At 44.5% G+C, this 16,158-nt stretch overlaps 1 protein-coding gene and 1 long non-coding RNA gene across 2 annotated transcripts in view; both read right to left on the reverse strand.

Annotated features, from left to right (window-relative positions):
- Positions 1–8,035, reverse strand: part of LOC146698059 (uncharacterized) — a 117,141-nt gene extending 109,106 nt beyond the window's left edge. Inside the window, exon 1 of the mRNA XM_085473037.1 lies at positions 8,027–8,035. The gene's annotated coding sequence lies outside the window, so the exon portion shown is untranslated. The remainder of the gene's footprint in view (positions 1–8,026) is intronic.
- A 7,291-nt stretch (positions 8,036–15,326) lies between these two features.
- Positions 15,327–16,102, reverse strand: LOC146698064 (uncharacterized). The gene is made up of 3 exons (XR_014922981.1): positions 15,735–16,102; positions 15,523–15,659; positions 15,327–15,439 (listed from the first exon to the last, which is right to left on the reverse strand). It is a non-coding gene; the product is annotated as an uncharacterized LOC146698064 (long non-coding RNA).
- Between the last annotated feature and the right edge of the window lie 56 nt (positions 16,103–16,158).

Consider the following 16,158-nt stretch of genomic DNA (forward strand, 5'->3'; position numbering starts at 1 on the left):
TGCTTGTATTTGAAACCAGGTCCAGGTCTACTGCACTCACAGACAAGACTGGTTGATTTGTGAGAGCTTTAACCGATTGTGACTGTGATGTAGACAGTCTGTCGCTTGTTTCACCAGCATCTGGTCCAATCATATCTTCTTCCTTTGATGGAGTCAGCACTCTTACTATATCTTCCACCAGAAATTTTGTCATTTGTAATAGTTTGGGCTAAAGTTTCATTCTCCAACCAGAAAAGAAGGTTTTGTAAGAACCTTTCCACTGAATCTTCTACGAGCACATATGGGACCTCGGGGTCTCTAAGACCTTACAGTGGCCCTGTAAGGTCTTAGAGATGTCATATGCTGAGACACTACCCATTTGCATTGTGGGGACTGGATATGTTGACTGGACATGATTGTACACTTTTTCTGTCAACTTCCTAGAAAACATCTTTATTTCCTTACTTTACCTTAAGGTGTTCTGCCGAGGTTAATTTACTAAACAGTTTATTCACAACTGGCATGACAGTTCTAAATTTGAGTGGAGAGGAACTTTTAACTGTGTTTTCTAAGGTTGGTGATTGTCTGGGAACTTCTGGGAACGTTTGAGTTGTGAAACATGAAACACATTGTGGATACGCATGGTCCTGGGGAGCTTGAGACGCACAGAAACGGGGTTAACAACGGAGTCTACTTCGAACGGTACTGCTGTCCAGGTGAGTATGCCAGAGCCGGGGTCCTGTGGCGATCCGCCAGCTGTTTGTTTCTGTCTGCCGTGCGAAGAAGGGCAGCTCTAGTGGCCCGCCATGCGCGCTGACACGGCCGCAGGTGCTGCTGAACAGAGGGCACAAAGTGCTCACCTTCGATTGCAGGGAACAGGGGAGGTTGGTACCCCAGGGAAGCCTCGAACGGAGAGACGCCTGTGGCTGACGAGGTAAGGCTATTGTGAGCGTACTCCATCCACGTCAGTTGCTCGCTCCAGGTGGTCTGATTAGTGGATGTCAAGCAACGGAAAGCTGCTTTGAGTTCTTGGTTGGCCCATTCTGCCTGACCGTTGATCTGTGGATGAAAACCTGACGAGAGACTGACCTGGGCCCCTAAGGAGGTGCAGAACTCCTTCCAAACACGCGAGGTGAACTGTGGACCTCGGTCCGAGACTATTTCAGCGGGGATCCCGTGGAGGCGAAACACATGAGTTGACAAAAGCCGGGCGGTCTCCAGGGCAGTGGGGAGCTTGGGGAGAGCAACAAAGTGGGCAGCTTTAGAAAAATGGTCGACGATGGTGATGATGACTGTTACCTGATGACGGCGGAAGACCAGTGACAAAGTCAACTGCAATGTGGGACCAGGGGCGGCTTGGCGTAGGTAAGGGATGAAGTAGGCCGGCAGCGGGCTGGTTGACAGGTTTATTCTGGGCACAGGTTGGGAAGGCGGCGATGAATTCTTGGATGTCCTTGGCCAGTGTAGGCCACCAGGCAAACCGCTTGATGAAGGTGATGGTGCGATGAATGCCCGGATGACAGGTGAGTTTGCCCCCGTGGGCCCATTGTAGCACTCGTGAGCGAACAGACGTGGGAACAAAGAGCGATCCCGTGGGACCAGTCTCTGGATCCGGTTCTGTCCGCTGGGCCTCCCATATGGCGGACTCGATCTCCCACGACAGGGCTCCGATAACGCATGTGGGAGGGAGAATGCGAGACTTACGGGTGTGATCCTCTGAGGTGGTGAATTGGCGGGAAAGGGCATCGGGTTTCACGTTCCGAGAACCGGGCCTGTAGGTGATGGTGAAGCAGAATCTGGTAAAGAACAGAGCCCACCTGGCTTGTCGGGCGTTTAGTCGTTTAGCCGACCGGATGTATTCGAGGTTCTTGTGGTCAGTCCACACCACAAAGGGTTCTGCTGCGCCTTCTAGCCAGTGGCGCCACTCCTCCAGGGCGAGTTTGATTGCCAGCAGCTTCCAGTCCCTGATGTCGTAGTTCTGCTCTGCAGGAGAGAAATGACGGGAAAAGTAAGCACAAGGGTGGAGCTTTCCCTCTAGTTGCTGGGAGAGAACGGCTCCGACCCCTACATCCGAGGCGTCCATCTCTGCAATAAACTGCCGCTTGAGATCCGGTTGCCGGAGGATGGTAGCCGAAGCAAAGCGTTTCTTTAGCCGGGAGAAGGCCTCCTGAGCTTGATCATCCCAGCAGAAAGGTACCTTAAGGGAAGTTAAACGGGTTAGCGGCAAAGCAATCTTGCTGTAGTCACAAATGAATCCCCGATAAAAGTTGGCAAAGCCGAGGAACCGTTGAAGCTGCTTACAGTTAGGTGGAGTGGGTCAGTCCAAGACTGCTTGTACCTTAGCTGGATCGGCTCTTAAATCGCCCTGTTCCATAATGTAGCCCAAGAATGACACAGTACTCACACGAAATTCGCACATTTCCCCTTTAGCAAACAGGCAATTCTCTAGGAGACGTTGCAGGACTTGTCTGACATGGCGTACATGATCAGAGAGAGAGTGGGAGAAGATGAGGATATCATCAAGGTACACAAACACAAAATGATTGATGAAATTGCGGAGCACATCATTGACAAGACCCTGAAAAACAGCAGGAGCATTAGTTAGTCCAAACAGCATGACCAAGTATTCAAAATGGCCCAGGTGCGTGTTGAAGGCTGTTTTCCACTCGTCTCCCTCTCTTATTCTGACTAAGTGACATCTATATCTGAGAGTGATGAGTTTCTGAATTTCTTTGTGGATAAAGTTGATCATGTCCGTATGAGCATTGGTTCTTCAACACTTAGAGTCCCCCGAGAGCAGCCATTTGGCTTTTCTACCTTTAAAACCCGCCTTCCAGCCAAATGGCTGGTAGGTGTTTAGCTAGGCTTTAGCTTCAGCCAAGTGGAAGCTAAATTGGCTAGTCATTCATATGTAAATTAAGTTGTTACCTGAGAATTCTGGAGGGGAGTGGGGGTGTGTGAATGAGGGGGTGGGGTAGCTGCTAAAAGCTGTGAACTTCCTTTTGTGTTCGTCTTGATGCATTCTCAATCATCCAGGGAAATAAATCTCCAAAAGTCAACAACTTGGAGTGGTTAGTTTCCTGAGCCACAAGGAAACTTGGAGTGTTTCAGTTTGCCATCTTAGGGAGAAATCAACACACATGGGTGTATGTCCTTTGCTGCTGAGATTTATTGATAAAAACAGTACAAAAAAACCAACCATTTGTACACATATTTACAAATAATAATAAAAAGTGAGTGAGTACATTTCAACATTTTCAGCAATCACTCACAATCCTGGCACTGCCATGGTATCTGTAGTCTGCATTTACCACATGTGTATCTGTAGCAGTGAACACATCGCACAGTGGCATAATTGTTCTTGCATTTGTGTTTGACCTGACACATGGCTCTTTTTCCAGGGCTAGGTGTGGAGGGTTGTGTCCAAAGCAACTGTTCTTTTCTTGCCTTCTTCCCAGCTTCCCAACATTGCCAAAAGGAAGCCAAACACTGTCACCCTTTACAACAAAACAAAGTGTGGCGTGGATGTGATGGACCAGATGGTTCGGGAGTACACTGTCTGCAGAGGAACACGGCGCTGGCCACTTGCCGTGTTTTACAACATGATTGACATGGCAGCACTGAATGCACATGTGCTGTATCAAGCATGCACCGGGACGAAGGAAAGATGGGTGGACTTCCTGGTGGAGCTTGCAAGAGAGTTGGCTCACTCTCATGTAGCTGGGAAGAAGGCAAGAAAAGAACAGTTGCTTTGGACACAACTCTCCACACCTAGCCCTGGAAAAAGAGCCATGTGTCAGGTCAAACACAAATGCAAGAACAATCATGCCACTGTGCGATGTGTTCACTGCTACAGATACACATGTGGTAAATGCAGACTACAGATACCATGGCAGTGCCAGGATTGTGAGTGATTGCTGAAAATGTTGAAATGTACTCACTCACTTTTTATTATTATTTGTAAATATGTGTACAAATGGTTGGTTTTTTTTGTACTGTTTTTATCAATAAATCTCAGCAACAAAGGACATACACCCATGTGTGTTGATTTCTCCCTAAGATGGCAAACTGAAACACTCCAAGTTGGTGACTTTTGGAGATTTATTTCCCTGGATGATTGAGAATGCATCAAGACGAACACAAAAGGAAGTTCATAGCTTTTAGCAGCTCCCCCACCCCCTCATTCACACACCCCCACTCCCCTCCAGAATTCCCAGATAACAACCTAATTTACATATGAATGACTAGACAATTTAGCTTCCACTTGGCTGAAGCTAAAGCCTAGCTAAAAGCCTACCAGCCATTTGGCTGGAAGGCGGGTTTTAAAGGTAGAAGGCTGGGCACTGCTGCTCTCGGGGGACTCTAAGTGTCAGTACCATCGGTTTGTGTCTCTGGGCCACCTCCCCCTCATTTACTGTCAGTGTTTAACCCAATGACCATACATGACCTTTCACTCCTGCTGGATAAAATGAAAATCACCACTTGTGCAAATGACATTCTACCTGCTGGGCTGTTTAAAAATGCTCTCTCTGTCATTGGCCCCTCTATTGTAGAGATATGCAATGCCTCTCTTTTAACAGGTGTGGTCCCTATGTTCTGTAAGCATGCTGTTGTTGAGCCGATATTAAAAAAGAGCAGTTTGGAGCCAACTCAGCTTAAGAATTATAGGCTTATCTCTAAGCTTCCATTATTATCGAAAATTCTGGAAAAAGTAGTTGCAGATCAACTTACCACTTTTTTTAGAAAAACATGAAATTTATGACAAATTTCAGTCAGGTTTCCGTAAACGTCACTCAACAGAAACCGCATTACTTAAAGTCTCTAGTGGCATTATGATGTCAGCTGACTCCGGATCATCCTCAGTCATGGTTTTGTTAGACTTGACATCTGCCTTTGACACTATTGACCATACCATCCTGATTAACAGGCTCCGGGACGTAGTCAGTGTGTCCGGTCTGGCTTTGAAGTGGTTTCAGTCATACCTCTCCAACAGATCTTTTAGTGTTTTTGCGAATTGGTTTATGTCACATTCTAATGATCTGACATGTGGGGTACCACAGGGTTCAGTTCTGGGTCCTATTCTTTTTCTTTTGTACATGTTACCTCTACGACTTATAATTAGGCAGTTCCCTGAGGTGTCTTATCACTTCTATGCTGATGATATTCAGCTCTATTGCTCTTTTAAGCCGATGGAAGTCCATAAACTATCCTCTTTAATTAAATGTTTAGCTTCCATTGAACAGTGGCTTGGTGACAACTACTTACAGTTGAACTCTGAGAAGTCAGAAACATTAATTATTGCCCCCGACAACCAGATATCTCTAATCAAACAGCATCTTGGTTCTCTTGGCTCATCTGTTCACCTGAGCCTCAGGTACCTTGGTGTGATGTTTGATTCTGCTATGTCCCTAGAACAACACTCTCGCCAGTTAATTAGGAACTGCCTTTTTCAGCTAAGAAACATCTCCAAACTGCGAACTTTGCTGTCTAAGTCTGAGTTAGAAATGGTTATTCATGCTTTTATTTCTTCTCGCTTAGATTATTGTAACAGCCTTTTTCTTTGTTTGAGCAAAAGGAATCTTGACCGTCTCCAGTTAGTCCAGAATTCTACTGCAAGGCTTTTAACTAAGACACGAAAAAGAGAGCACATTACACTAGTGTTACGTTCATTACAATGGCTTCCAGTACATTTCAGAATTCATTTTAAAATCTTGGTACTGACTTTTAAAGCTTTGAATTGTGATGCCCCTGCTTACATTTCTGATCTTTTAGAACCCCACGCTCCCTCTCGCAGCCTGAGATCTTCTAATCAAAGGCTGTTGGTAGTACCTCGAACATATTTTAAAACCAGAGGAGATAGATCTTTCAGAGCGGTGGCCCCCAGGTTGTGGAATGCTCTCCCTCCATCATTACGTTGCCTTGATTGTATTTATTCTTTTAAAAAGCAACTTAAGACTCATTTATTTAGATTGGCTTTTAATTAGATTTGTGCTGTGTGTTTTATTATTAATGTATTTTATGTATTTCTGTTTTATATTACTGTGAAGCACTTTGTGGTTTTTATCCTGTGAAAAGTGCTATATAAATAAATTGATTTGATTTGATTTGATTTGGTAAGCATTTCGCAGATCGAGCTTAGTGAAAACGGTCGCCCCCTGCAGGAGTTCAAGCGGATGATAAGAGTAGCAGAGGGTATTTATTCTTAATGGTAATGTTATTGAGACCCCGGAAATCAATACATGGCCAAAGGCTTTTATCCTTCTTGGTTACAAAAAAGAACCCGGCAGCCACGGGGGGATGAAGAGGGGCGAATCAGTCCATTAGTCAAGAATTGATTAATGTACTTCTCCATGCATGCACGTTCAGGTTGGGAGAGGCAGTGTAAGCGACTAGTGGGAAGAGGTGCACCTGGGAGCAAATCAATACTGCAATCGTACAGGCAGTGAGGAGGAAAAGAGCGGGCTCAATTCTTACAAAAAACTTGCTTGAGATCATGATACTCAGACGGAACGGCTGAAAGGTCAGGGGGCTCGTGTGGTTGTGGGTTAGACTGTTTTACGGGAGTAGCTGCTTTTAAACAGGTCATGTGGCACTCCTAAACCCCACCCCAGAACCCTCTCCTCTAGGGATGGGTACCGGTGTTCTGACATAAAAGGTAGTAACCAGACCGAAAAGCAGCACGCATTTCGGTGCTTTACTTCGGTGCTTTTTTTTTCCTGAGCTGTGATACACTTTAGATTCTAGCCAATCATTTTACGTTTCCGAGGATAGTAGGCGGGTCCAGGTACGTACGTTCTTTTAGAGCAGAGCTACAGATTAAAAATGCCCAAGGCGAAGCGGTCAAAAGTCTGGCTGTACTTCACAGCAAAATATGCAAACTCCACAGCCTGCAACAAGTGCTTTAAGCTGATACTGTGATACTGTCAAAGGAGGTAACACCTCAAATCCGATGAAACACCTGGCGACGCATAGCGTTTTTTTTAAAAGCTGAGAAATGTGCCGTATTTGATAGCTTGCTGCGAGACCTCACACCGTGCACATCTACTGCGGGTGTGGTGCCTGTTATCGGACCCGGAGTTAGCAACATCCCCCAAAAACCCGAAGAGGAGAGTCCTGGCCCCTAGCCCTGCCAGTGTAGCAGAAATGATGACGGATGATGATGCAGCAGCAGCCGTTCTTCTCTGCGTGAGTAGCTTAATGTTGTTCGTGTGTAATTTACGTTGAGTAGGCTAACCACGTTATTACATTAATGCATGTAAGGTGAACTAGCAAACGCCATCATAGCTACATGCGGCTGTCTTCTTGTTTGATGGCGGATACTCCCTTCACCCTGGCCAAAAAGGCTAAAATGACCAAAGAAAAAGTGGAAAACAGTTAAACATGAGAGGTTTCCAGGAAGGCGTGGACCGAGGGTGTGAACCAGAGGAGGAGCCAGACATTTGAAACACCCGGGGCTTAGCCCTAAAGGGTAGTATGCATGTGGGATTTTTTTTTTTTTTTTGAGGGGGGGGGGGTAGAAATGACTGAAAGATTAATAGGCTCTGTTTTGAGTTTTGTTCAAAAAAGAATGACTTCATATAGGGAAATATATATATCACACATGCAGGACACCTTAAACTAGTTTTTTAATTGAGCAGCAAGACAGAACGAAGTCGGGGCTGTATCAAGACACAGGGACTAAACCCCAATTCAACCAGACCCAGAACTGATCCAGAATTAAAACAGGACTACAACAGTTCAAAAGCAGGATTACTGAGGACTTAACCAAGACATAACCACAATCAGAACTAGATGATAGTAGCACTAAAAATCATCATAGACCTGCACTACACTTATTTATTTAATTCTACCAAAGTACAATATTTAGATTGAGAAAAGTTTATATAATTATTTAGCCTTGTTGTGCAAACAAGCCTGCAGAACTTAATAAATATAGAATTTGAAAAATAGCAAACCTAAAAAGAAACACTAGGTACGAGATACATGAGTACCTATGATACAGTGATACTTTTAGTAAGCAACCATTTGACTAACATGTGTGTCTCACCTGCTCTTGTTCATCTCTGTTCTGTCCTCATTCTCCATCTCAATCTCTGCTCCTCTCTCTCCCTCTTTGTGCTGACAATCATCAAATATACAGTTGAAACCAGATATTTACAAACTCTTCAGATCAAAACACAAACACTTTTTTAATTGTAACATCAAATCAGACTAAATGTTTATTTTTTTAGATTGATAAATATAAAAACATATTTGTTAACTTTAAGAGTAAAGAGAGAAACTGTCTGTGTTTTTTAATTGCAAATGGCACCAAATTGTATTCAAATTGAGCCACACTTATGGAGCTCCACGATTCTTTTCCTGGTGTTTTGGTTGACATCTCTTGATTTTCCCATGTCAAAGAAACAGGCTCTGTGTTTTGCCTTATATGCATCCACAGCTGTGCCACCAATTTACTCACATGGACTCTACTAACCTATCAGAAGCTTCTTCAGCTCAGAATGGAATCGTCTGGAGTTTCTTATTAATTAACAATAAACTTAGTGTACATGTACTCCTAAATTTAATGAAAGTGATAAAAAAATAGACAGCTCTGTCTCTCTTTATTCTGACATTTAACTAATTCAAAATATATTTCAATATTTATCTAAAACAAAAGTTTACTCTAAATTGATGTTGTACAGTAAAAATGTTTTATGTTTTCTCCCTAAAGTGTATGTAAATATCTGGTTACAAATGTGAATATCCTGCTGTGTACTGAAATCCCTCTTGTTTTGCATAGAAATATACTGAACAACATACAAAGCATAATATATAAAATAACATTTACCTGAGTTTTTTCTTTGAAAGAACCCTCTAATGTCCATTCTTATATTTCAGTACATAACTGAAACCGAATTAGTCGGGGAGGGTAAGAACTGAAAATATGAAATAAACACACGTAAGCTAAGACTCTCTAAAAAAATAGCATTTGTTCGGCTTTTCATTTCGCCATTTGTTGATTCACTTGAAGAGCAAGTAAAATAATATTGGTCAAGTGATCAGTTTGATATCAATCTTTCGTGATTCACCGTCATATTTACATTATTTGTACGGTACGAATGATTTGCTTTGGTACCTGCTCAAACTTAAGCTCTCCTTAGTATGGCTGGCTCCGTCTCTCCAACAGCGAACTCACGGGCAGCAGCTCCCCCCGCCCCCTAGCTCAGTCGCTTAGTGCCTGAGCTTGGATCATACCAATATCAGGGGGGGATTCACGCACAGTCGTAAATTCCCACAGTGTGCACTATGTGCTTCGAATATTGTGTGTACTTTTTGTTTTATACAGTTGTCAGCCAGGCATCTAACTATGAAAAAATTACACTCCAAAATACCCCGGGCTTCTGACAAAACAACCCGGGCTTAAGCCCCGTAAGCCACCCCCACGCTCCGCCCCTGGTGTGAACCCGCCATGAGGTCCGCCCTGGCAAAACAGTGGAGAGAAGGAGAGAGGGGAGAGAGAGGGAAAAAGAGAAGGAGGGCTAGGAGTGGAGAGATTCTGATCAGCACCTGGCTGATCCTGCAGGTCGTGACACCATCTCATGAGAGCCAAACTTATTTCTATAATTGTTCCCATCTCAGAGAGCTTGGATTCAAGGCTCTCATCACTTGAACTAAAGGAGCTGGGTAAAGTCCCCCTCATGCACAGGCAGCTCAGCTTACCTTCATATCTCTTCAGAAATGAGAAAGCATGAGAAACCATGCATCTGAGGTTTTTTTATGTTTGTTATTTTTCTGGTGACATAAACAGAATCAGGGTTTTCTGGGACTAGAACCCAACCCGAGTTGACTTTATTTGAGATCTCCTCCTCAACCATCTGTGTCAGCTCCACAGCACTCTCACATTCCTCATGGGTGACATCAAGAGCGGCAGCAAAGCTGATTGAGAGAGAGTCTCCCAATACGGGGCTTATTTTTGTCATGGCTATGCTAAGGCTTGTCTTGGAAATTTCCTCTGTCAGTCGGTCCTGACCTGCTAGAAGCGACGTTTTTATGATCCTTACACTAACTGACTGTATGACATCAGTAATCATATCGGCCAGTGCTACTTGGACATCGGAGTCCCAGATCCCATTTTCTATCAAGCCCCACTGTAATCCAGAAAGTCTATCGAAACACCCGCTCATAGCAGGTAAAATATCCTCTGAATTAATGGGGGTAGGGGTTCTAACACTGGGTACAGACATTGTAAAGGATTTAGTTTCACTACAATTACTTTGAAAATCCGTTTTCTCTGAGCTTTCAGAATGTGAAGATCGCGGTCTGTACATGTCACATACCCGACCAGAGTTGACTTTATTTGAGATCTCCTTCTCAACCATTCGTGTCAGCACCACAGATTGCTCACATTCCTTGTGGGCGACATTAGCGGCAGCAATGCTGGTTGAGAGAGAGTCTCCCAATACGGGTCTTATTTTTCTCACGGCTATGCTAAAGCTTGTCTGGGACGATGCATCTGTCAGTCGGTCCTGAACTGCTACAAGTGAAGCTTGAATGATGCTTGCACTAAGTGATTTCATGACATCAGTAATCATATCAGCTAGTGTAGCTGGGACATCTGAATCCCAGACTGCATTTTGTATCATGCCCCACTGCAATCCAGAGAGCCTATGTGAAGATCGCGGTCTGTATGTCTGTGTCTATATGTCAGGTTGGGTATCAGACGCCACCTCTCTAGGGACATCTCAGGCCCTCCAAGGTATGGAGGCCTATCTCCCCCTACCACCACTTCCCCTACCAGTGGCGGACTCCCTCAGACATCGGTGCGTTGGTGGTTCTTTGTGTTTTGGGATGGACGTCCAGGTACACACCGGCTCACTCCTTGGCGGCCGCTTATCGGGGCCTGGAGCCTGGGGCTCACTTGGGCCACTTCAGAGGTGGGGTGCCACCGGCCTCTCGGCCTGGGGCTCGGTCACTCAGGCACGGCTGGCTGCTGGCGGAGCTCACGGGTGCGTCACTGCAACTCCCCCTGGCTTCTGCTCCGCGGCTTCTGAGTGAACCCTCATCTGGGACTCTCCTCAGCTTTTTCTGGGACAGTGGCGCGGCTGCCCCTCTGTTAGTCTTCCTTGGTCTCTTGTGTTCTGGGGGCCTCTAGATGTCTGGAGTTTTGATCTCCTCCATACCTGCTTCATGCCCTGGAGGACGGGGCAGTGGCCCCCCCACACCCTCTAGCAGATCATTACATGGAGGAACCTTTTAAAAAAACAAGCGCGTTCATGCTCACAGGTGTACACATGGGTGATCACACCCACAAACTACACCCTTTTTGGCTCCTACCTCAAAGCACACTGTGTTCTGTTGATCTTATGTGCTGCACAATAATGTTTATTATTTAGTATTTACTGTCATATTCCCATATATCATTGTGATGTTGTTTATTCTATTACTCTTGTTCTCTTCTGCTTGTTTTCTTTTTTCTTTCTCAACAGGTGATCCAGGTGATTATTCATATAGCACCAGTCAACAAATCTTGTCTCATGTCACTTCATATTGTAACGTAGAAAACAATGTTGCAATTATATGTTAATTGTAAATAATAGGCCATGTGTTCTTTCTTAAATCTGTGTTTATCTCAACACATGCTGAAACCAGCAAACTTACAGAATATACACAAAGTAATTCTGAAATCGCACCTCTATAATGTACAGCTTTTTTTTCTCACCTTGTGTCAAATCTTTTGCTTCTCCAAACGGCTTCAAATTGTCCACCATCTCCTTCAACAGTATCATTCTGGAATAATAACTCCTTGTGCCCAGACATGTCAAGAACAGCAGAGAGTTTTAGATGTTCACATTGAAGAACAGCCTTTACTTGTCTCAGTGTTGAATTCCATCTTGTGATTAGGGATCGTTTTCTGTTCACCAAATTCAGCTTCAAATACATCTTTGAATGTTATGCTTGTGTGCAGTAGAGAGCTGAGCTTAGATAACTTTGAAAAACTTTGAAAAATAAGGTGTGGATATGATAGTAAAAGTTAGTAAACCTCTATTAAAGTCCCCCCTCTACAGCCTGTTGTTTCTTAGATTCAGCAATGAAACTGAATTTAAAACAAAACATAGATGACATTTTGTCACCTTGGCAACCACCAAGATCCCACTGCCTGCACATTTATTATGATGATCTGGGAACAACAGAGATATCAGATCATCTGCAACTGCAAGCCTCCCAAAAACATCAGATTATTGGAAAATGTTAGCTGCTAACCTGAGGGCCACTTTCTACCATACTCAAGTGATCGAACTTTGTTCACACATGAACTACAACAGTAGAAATCATGAGGAAACAAGTAAAGACCTCATCGAGCAGCTGGAGGAGGCTTCTAGTAATAAGCCCAATAACAACAGTGAGACAAAGGCTCTCACAAATGACAATCAAGCAGTTGTCAAAATAGATGATCTGATAATTACCCTGCAGGAACAAATCAGCCACCCTACCAAAGAGCAGTGTGTGGAGTCTGCCATTCAAACCACAGAGGCTTCACACACAGACTCTGTAGGCCTGAAGTCTTCTAGAGAGGCTGAATTGAAGCTCCAGTGTAAGAATCAACAAGAGCAGATAGAGATGCTCCAGAAACAGCTCCTAGGAGCTCAGAACCAATTAAAAAGCAGACCGTTAAACATAGCCAGGAGCAGGAGACACTCCACATGGAAATCAGTGACCTGAAGTCCCAGCTCTGCTCCAACAAGGCCCTTCATGATTTGAAGGTAGAGACTCTTGACCGAGAGCTGAAAGAAGCCAACGTTAAAATCACACAGGAGCCAAAAGAACAAAATTCAAACACAGCAAATGAAATCCAAAAATTGGAGCCTATGGAAGCAAAAGACACTGGAGGACAGGAGAAGAAAAAGAGGCCTCTCTGCCATCACCTTGAACGTCTTTGCAGGAGACTCTGAAAGGAAAAGACACTGGAGGAAAGGGGATGACAGAAACTTTCTCCCTCTCCCTTCTCACTTTCTCCCTCTCCCTTCCCTTATCTTTCCTGCTTGGCTTTCTCATGTCTCTGTCTAGTCTTGTCTGCTTCTCTCCCTCTACCCTGAAAGAGTCTCGCAGTCTTTTCTCTAAAACCTAAAAGAGGAATTATGGATTTGATCAACTGGTCCATGAATGCAATTGACACCCTCTTCTCGACGAGAAGCCTGGGTGTAAAATTGACATGCAGTGGTTCGGACTAATGCAAGAACACCACCATTATTTCATGCGGCTACCATATCGGCGCCAGCTGCGGTCTCAAGGCTGGAGCTGAACATAACAAACAATTTCTGCCCTGATAACAAACGGTGTTTAGACTCTTCGTTCCAAACGCCCTTGTACATTTATCTCCAAGGCCGAGTCGGACCGCGGGTCTGGGCCCAGCGCTGGATGAATAGCTGCAGGGCAGGATGGCTGTGTCTGGCTTACTTCTCACCCCTTACCCAGCCCTGTTGCTTGTCATGTGCTTCATGATGTTGTGATGTGGACATTTATGTGCTCTTTGTGCAGAGGAGATTTTTTGTTTTCTGTTCTCATGCTGTCCCCCCATAGGAGCCCAGCATGAGTAGAGGTCTCTTTTTTTCGCTTCCTCAACTTGCCCATTGTATTGTACATTTCAGTGTTTTTCCATAATACTACCAGTCTCCGACCTGTCTCCCCATGTGATGTCTGTGTTGTGTATGCAAGGTCGGGAGGGGGATCCCGGGGGGGTCCCATTTTGCTGCAGGGCAACTTGGATGTGACAAATAAAGGCATTCTTGACTAAAAAGAGGACTTGCTGCCATCAATTGCAATCTCTAGTCAGGAGCCTCTGAAAGAAAATGAAACCAGAGAACAAGAAAAGGAAGAAAAAGAGGACTCACCTGCATTGTCTTACAGGAATCTGTACAGACAATGCCTCCGATTAAGAAGAAGAAGAAGCGGAACTGGCTGCTTCACCTTTTCACTTAAATGGTCTCAACATTATGTCCTGGAAATCATAGTTATATACAACTAAATTGTCAGTGAACATTTGAACCCCAGTCAGTCGAGACAGATGGCCACCCCTTCTTGGGCTTGGTTCTGTCGGAGGTTTCTACCTATTAAAAGGTAGTTTTTCCTCCCCACTGTCGCCAAGTACTTGCTCATAGGGGATTTGCGGGCTTCTCTGCAAATATGTAAATGGACGATTCGTCATCAAGTGAGGAATCATCCATTTAAAACATATTTGCCACTCATATTTAGTTGTATATAAATATGATTTCTGGAACACTTATATTATAGACTAATATTATTATATTAGTCAATTATAGACTAATTTGGACAATTGGAAACAAATAAATGAAAAAATAGGAAAAAATAGATGTCATTGTTTCATATAGATTGCAAATACGTCACCTTTTCTTTGTTACACTTGCAGTGCTTGTGGTCTTACATTCTTACGATTCTGTTCTTTTTATGAGAATGAAGGTAAAGATAAAGCCAAGAAACAAACAAATTTTCATAAGAAATCTTTTTTCTGCAGTAAGGGAAATTAACACAGCAGTGTGTGTGTGTGTGTGTGTGTGTGTGTGTGTGTGTGTGTGTGTGTGTGTGTGTGTGTGTGTGTGTGTGTGTATTTCTGGTCCTTACACACAGTCAAAGCCAAACAAATCCCCCTCAATTGATGGTTAACAGACACAGGTCCAGTGGAACCCTCTTCCACAAAGGGTCCACCTAATACACATAGTAGTTATTTCAATAATTAAGCCATGAGCTATAAGTGTTCCCAAAATGTCCTTACCCTTGATTACAGACTGTGCTGATGTCCTGAAACAAATGGCAGTTGCATTAGATAACTACAGAGCACTTTATAAGCTGCTACTTTAATGAGCATTGGGGTTATTTGCATTCAGTGTTTCAGTGTTTCTGACACAAGGGAAACAAATTCTGTTGGCGATACCTATCTTGGCACCTTCGTTGTGCAGGTGAAGCCACAGGCAAGATATGCTTCATCATATTTTCTAGTCTTTGGCTTGGAAGGAAGTTGGTTTGGAAGTCTAAGGAGCTTGGAAAGAAAAGCGTCTGGACTTCGTTGCTTGAAGACGTTTTGCCTCTCATCCGAGAAGCTTCTTCAGTTCTAAGGGTCAATGGTGGAGAGTCCCAGAGGAAGCATATTTGGCGATGTCTTATCTTTTGCTTTGCGTTTGTGTGGGAGTCTAAGCATTCTTTTTTTAATTCATACCATGCCCCCTGCAATGGCTCTGCCACCTCATCCCTCAGGAGGGATATTAAATATGTCGGACAAAGATTGTTAAGCTTGGAAACTGTCATGAGCCGTGGTGCGCGGGCACGAAAGGATCCAGGCGCAGACTCCGCGCTAACAGAAAAACACTTTATTGTAACAACGAAAGGCGACCCGGGGAAACTAGTGAGCGAAACAGGAAACTAAAAAACAATGACAGGAGGAAGCCGGGATCGGGACGGTGGGGGGCTGCAATAGAAAGGGGAGATGATTACTAGGGAGCCAGGAAACGGGGAAAACACATCAGGACTGAGTTAGAGTAGGGGGCTTACGATAGAACGTAGCTCGGGAGGGAAGTGTGGCAGTCCGTGGGGGCAGGAAGTCCGTGGAAATGGTGAGTGGGCCAGGTGAGCACCGCGAGATCCAGTTGAGCCGAAGGACAGGCAGGTAGCAGACGCCGAGTAGAAACCTGGACAGAAGTAGGTAGGTTAAACACAGTTCCAAACCAGCAGAGAATGCACGCTTTTCGTGGAAGTCTGGTTACCACTGTGGGGATGACTAACGGACTGGCGTGGAGCATCCGTCAGCGCCGGGTTAAGTAGATCTCCGTGTAGTTACCGTGATGGAGAGCAGGTGTGCTGGTGATGGCCCAGCCCGGGGGTGTGGCTACCCGAGCATCACGCATTCCACAGACACAGGACCACGGACCATGACAGAAAAAGAGGACAGCCCCAGAGAAAGATTCATGGATGTAAGGAAGGAGGTCATGGAGATGCTTGGTGTGAATGAAAAGGATGCTAGCGATATGGTGAGATGGAGATAGATGACGGAGTAGTCAGAAGAAGAAGTTTGATCTGGATTTACTAATATGGGAATGACTGGACAGCATCCCTTCTTCTTCTTCTTCTTCTTCTTCTTCTTCTTACAATTTTAACAGCAGCTTGCATCCAAAGATGTTGCACTACTGC

The sequence above is a fragment of the Copadichromis virginalis genome, linkage group LG11, assembly GCF_057382275.1.
Source record: "Copadichromis virginalis isolate Kocher_CV1m ecotype Utaka linkage group LG11, C_Virginalis_male_GT1.1, whole genome shotgun sequence".
In the NCBI taxonomy this organism is placed as follows: Eukaryota; Metazoa; Chordata; class Actinopteri; order Cichliformes; family Cichlidae; genus Copadichromis; species Copadichromis virginalis.